The sequence below is a fragment of the Triticum aestivum genome, chromosome 6A (genome assembly GCF_018294505.1).
Source record: "Triticum aestivum cultivar Chinese Spring chromosome 6A, IWGSC CS RefSeq v2.1, whole genome shotgun sequence".
Classification (NCBI taxonomy): domain Eukaryota; kingdom Viridiplantae; phylum Streptophyta; class Magnoliopsida; order Poales; family Poaceae; genus Triticum; species Triticum aestivum.
The window spans coordinates 612,830,196-612,835,599 of NC_057809.1; positions in this window are offsets into that span (position 1 = coordinate 612,830,196).

Genomic DNA, 5,404 nt, shown 5'->3' on the forward strand with positions numbered 1-5,404 from the left:
CTTTACCGATCAGCTAAAACAGCTGGTCAAGCTGCACACGGTGGCCGAACTGGCCATGAAGGATTTAATAATCCGGCTATGGCCAGCCGAGGCGATACCCAGCAGTTATTTTGGCCTCGTGAAGCAGCTGGTGGAGGCCTGTCCTCGGCTAGACATCGTCAAGCGATCAGTCTGCATCGAAGGTGCACGCATGGCCTTTGCCCGTTGCAAGATGTGGTGGGCGAAGATGGACGCCGTTGAGGTGACCAGGGGGCCACCAGAGGGCAAGGAGCACCGCACGCCCGAGCGATACTTTGCGGATGTCCTGGAGGGGTCTCGCATTGCGGCGACGCAGTGCGGGCAGGACATTATTTTCGAATGAATATATTCTTGTTGTCTTTGCCTTGTATGATAAAAAACAAAGCCGGTTTTTAATATAATGTTGTTTATGTTGTAATTGTTTCCTCCTGTGCGGCCGTGTTGTATGGAATCTGAGGGTTGGCCAGTCATCGCGTAGGTAGTATGGAGGTGTTCAGGATGGAATCTAAACAATCTTGATCCAATTATATGGTCCTTGAAGGAGTTGTTTAGCGCAACGAACCAGGCAATCAGACTATGCGGCTTAAACGCCCTCACTTAGCCATAGGAATTTCATAATAAAACATGGGCGTAGCCCCTGGTGTCCGTACCAGGGTGCTGTGAGCCGTCTGATCGGGAAGTACCGATCCTTCGCGTAATGCGGAAAAAATCTCCAGCGATTTGCAACCTCTCAAACAGCTGACCGGCTCTCGCCGCATCATGACAGTCAGTTTTTGGCTTTCTCTACTGAGGTGCTTATCCGGGTGAACCGGGGCACAATCGTAGTAGTTCTCCCTTTACTACCCTAGCCGATGTAGCGGAACGTAGGATAGCAAGCACAGGAGCCGGGCAACCCAACTATTGACCAAAGACATGATTCGGAGCCAATGCATATGATGCTAAATTCGGGGTGCCAAACTTATCTATAAGAAGTGTTCGGACTTTGTTGCCGTATTATGGGGCGGTGAGGAGCCTCTGGCAAATATGAGACGTACCAAAGTGTACGGATGCTAGAAGGTAAGTAAAAAAAGGAAAACAGAAAGAGAGCATGGGTAGTATCTGGGGCCCTTGAACTTGGGCCATGAACTGTTTCCATTATAATTTGATTAATGCGTCAAAGCGCATTGATACAAATAGTGCGCTAAGCAACCGGCTATTTAACATGCCACAACCAAAGGCGAGCTGCGTGTGGGTCCTGAAAACAGGTAGAGTAATCGTTGAATTGACCTCTAGAACTTCCCCTATACGCTCGTGCTTCTTGCCATTCTGGTGTACTTATCCTTTGACAGGACGAGTAATCGGGTCGTCGAAGGGGGCATGTATAAAAGAAAACTGAAAAAGGGGAAAAGAAAAGAAAAAAGTCCATTTTACTACCCTGAAGAAAGTTGGTGGTTCACATAACCCCCTGATCTTTATTTCTTCTCCCTTTACCCCTAAACAATCTCATACCGGGCAAAATTGGTCCATGGGTGGTTTGACTTGTCTAGCTGCTGACGTGGCAATGGTCAAGGCGGTTTTGACATATGGGTGGACCTCCCGTGGTAGGGGCCCAGCCGTCGGGCATCGTCATCCCTCTCCTCAGGCAGGAGGTAGCAAGGCAATGGCTCGGTGCTACGGCGACGCAGGCGACACGGGAGGCGTGGGGGCGGCCAGATCCAGGGATGGCGGGCCCATTTGGTTTGGTTCCGGCTGGATCCAGAGCGGCGTGGCGATAGCGGCCCAACCGTCCCGCACGGTCGTCTCTGTCCTCGCGCGGGAGGTTGAAGGCAGCGGCGGCGGCGCTGCAGCAATGCAGGTGGAGGGGGGAGCGAGGGGGCAGCCAGGTCCGGGGGTAGCGGCCCCGTCTGGTCTGGTTTCGGCCGGATCCAGAGTCCCGCGGAGGTGTGAAGACGGCCCGCTGGCGAGTTGTGGCAATGGTGTGACTTGTACCTGAGGTGGGAGAAGAGATGAGGGAGAGGAAAGAGAAGGAAGGAGAAGCAAGGCGCGCAGGGCGGCAGATTGGAACTCCGGCGGTCGCCGGCATCAGTGAGTGGCGGCGGGGTCGGGCGCGATGTTCGGCGAGGCAGGCAGCTGTGAGGGGAGGCTCTGGAGAAGCTCCTCTGTCTCAGCCCAGGGTGACGAGGGAGACCCACCCGCAGGTCAAAACCGCCCATTGACCATTGCCACATCAGCAATCATTCAAGTCAAACCACCCAGAGACTGATTTTGCCCGGTATGAGATTGTTTAGGGGGTGAAGGGAACAGAAATAAAAATTAGGGGGTTATGTGAACCACCAACTTTCTTCAGGGTAGTAAAATGGACTTTTTTCAAAAGAAAATAGTGAAGTTATATGTGAGCCTGGGATCGGTCTAGCCGAACTGTGGATCATGAGCTAGCTGTGCCTCCGTCGATACCCATGGAATTTTGAGTGTGTAATTATGTACGCGTGGTACAAATGCCACTACCTTACCGGGACTGGGACGGAGGCCGAATTGCTAATCGAGCTCTTGACGAGCCGAGCTGCCCTGTTGCAGTGTAGTCCGGACCCTCTTAATAGTGTCCAGGGGCTCGATAGCCGGATTATGTTTCTACTTGAGAAGGCCGCTTTGTACCTCTGCTGCTAGGGCAGCGGTGTGCTCTTCTGTGCGGAGGGAGCGTTCCGTATTTCCATTGACTGTTATGACGCCGCGTGGACTGGGCATCTTGAGCTTGAGATAAGCATAGTGTGGCACCGCGTTGAATCTAGCGAACGCGGTTCGTCCAAGCAGTGTGTGGTAGCCGCTGCGGAAGGGGACGATATTGAAGATTAGCTCTTCGCTTCGGAAGTTGTTCGGGGAACCGAAGACAACCTCCAGTGTGATTGATCCCGTACAACGGGCCTCTACACCTGGTATGACTCCTTTAAAGGTAGTCTTTGAGGGTTTGATCTGTGAGGGATTAATGCCCATTTTGCGCACTGTATCCTTATAGAGCAGGTTGAGGCTGCTACCACCGTCCATTAGGACTCGTGTCAGGTGAAATCCGTCGATGATTGGGTCGAGGACCAGTACGGCCGAACCGCCATGAAGGATACTAGTTGGATGATCCCGACGATCAAAGGTGATCGGGAATGATGACCATGGATTGAATTTTGGGGCGACTGGCTCTACCGCATAGACGTCCCTGGGTGTGCGCTTGCGCTCCCTTTTGGGAATGTGTGTAGCATATATCATGTTCACCATTTTGACTTGAGGGGGAAACTTCTTCTGCCCCCCGGTGTTAGGCTGTCGGGGATCTTCGTCATCGTCCTCACTTTGTGATCCCTTTTCTTTGTTCTCGGCGTTTAACTTGCCAGCCTGTTTAAAAACCCAACAATCTCTGTTGGTATGATTGGCTTGTTTGTCTAGGGTGCCATGTATCTGGCATGAACGGTCGAGTATGCGGTCCAAGATGGATGGTCCCTCATTGTTCCTTTTATAGGGATTCTTCCGCTGGCCGGACTTGGAGCCACTGAATCCGGCGTTAACTGTAGTGTCATCGATGTTATCGCCATTGCTTCAGCGTTTGTGTCTGTTACGTCGGATCTTGCCGTTGTTGTTCTTGGCCTCCGAGGGGCCTGCCTCGCTGGCTGTGTTTTTGCTGCGAGCCAACCAACTATCCTCACCCGCGCAAAAGTGGGTCACGAGTGCCGTGAGGGCTTCCATAGATTTCAGCTTTTCTTGGCCGAGGTGGCGGGCGAGCCATTCGTCGAGGATGTTGTGTTTAAAGGCCGCTAGGGCTTCGGCATCCGGACAGTCGACGATCTGGTTCTTTTTAGTTAGGAACCTAGTCCAGAACTTTCTGGCGGACTCCCCCGGCTGTTGAACTATGTGGCTTAAGTCATCGGCGTCTGGTGGCCGGACATATGTACCTTGGAAATTATCGAGGAAGGCCTCTTCCAAGTCTTCCCAGCTGCCAATAAAATTTTCGGGCAGGCTGTTTAACCAGTGCCGAGCTGGTCCTTTAAGCATTAGTGGGAGGTACTTGATAGCGTGGAGGTCATCTCCCCGGGCCATGTGGATGTGGAGGATGAAGTCCTCGATCCATACCGCGGGATCGGTTGTCCCGTCGTATGATTCAATATTTACGGGTTTGAACCCTTCTCGGAATTCATGGTCCATTGCTTCGTCAATGAAGCAAAGAGGGTGCGCGGCGCCTCTATATCGGGCCACATCGCGACGTAGCTCTGATGGAGTCCGTCTGCAGCATTCGGCCCGGGCGTGGTTAGGTTTATCACGTCCAAATAGGTAGCCGTCGGTGTGTGTCAAGGCACGTCCTCGCGATCCGTAGATCGATCTTGTATGTCCTACTCTACTGTCAAGGGTCTGCCGGAGGTCGTACGTGTGACCCCAAGTTGTTTTGTCTCTGTTTTTGCATGGCGGTGGGGCGGGCTGCTGTTCGGCCTGAGTTGCCGCATTATCCCGACCGCGGGGTGGTCGGTCCGCCGCACTGTCCCGACCACGTGGTGGTCGTTCCGCATTGCGCGAGGGAGATATGGGCTCCGGCGCCTCCTCATCGAACTGAGGTAGCAGTCTGCGTTTCGGGTAGCTCTTGGTTGGGCGCTTGAGGCCGTATTCTTCGGCTGCCAGGACATCAGTCCACCTATCAATGAGCAGGTCTTGATCAGCTTGGAGCTGCTGCTGCTTCTTCTTCAGGCTTCTTGCAGTGGCTATTAGCTGGCGCTTGTAGCGCTCCTTCTCGAGGGGTGGCTCGGGCATGATGAAATCCTCGTTGCCGAGGCTCTCCTCATCCTCGGAGGGTGGACGATAACTACCGTCCGCCGAGTCATTGGGCAGGGCATGTTCATCAGAGCTGGCTTGCCCGTTTTATTGTTCCTCCTGTTCAGATGTTGCTCCAACAGGGTCTTCATGTTGGAAATATGCCCTAGAGGCAATAATAAATTGATTATTATATATATATATCCTTGTTCATGATAATCGTTTATTATCCATGCTAGAATTGTATTGATAGGAAACTCAGATACATGTGTGGATACATAGACAACACCATGTCCCTAGTAAGCCTCTAGTTGACTAGCTCGTTGATCAATAGATGGTTACGGTTTCCTGACCATGGACATTGGATTTTATTGATAACGGGATCACATCATTAGGAGAATGATGTGATGGACAAGACCCAATCCTAAGCCTAGCACAAAGATCATGTAGTTCGTATGCTAAAGCTTTTCTAATGTCAAGTATCATTTCCTTAGACCATGAGATTGTGCAACTCCCGGATACCGTAGGAATACTTTGGGTGTGCCAAATGTCACAACGTAACTGGGTGGCTATAAAGGTACACTACAGGTATCTCCGAAAGTGTCTGTTGGGTTGGCACGAATCGAGACTG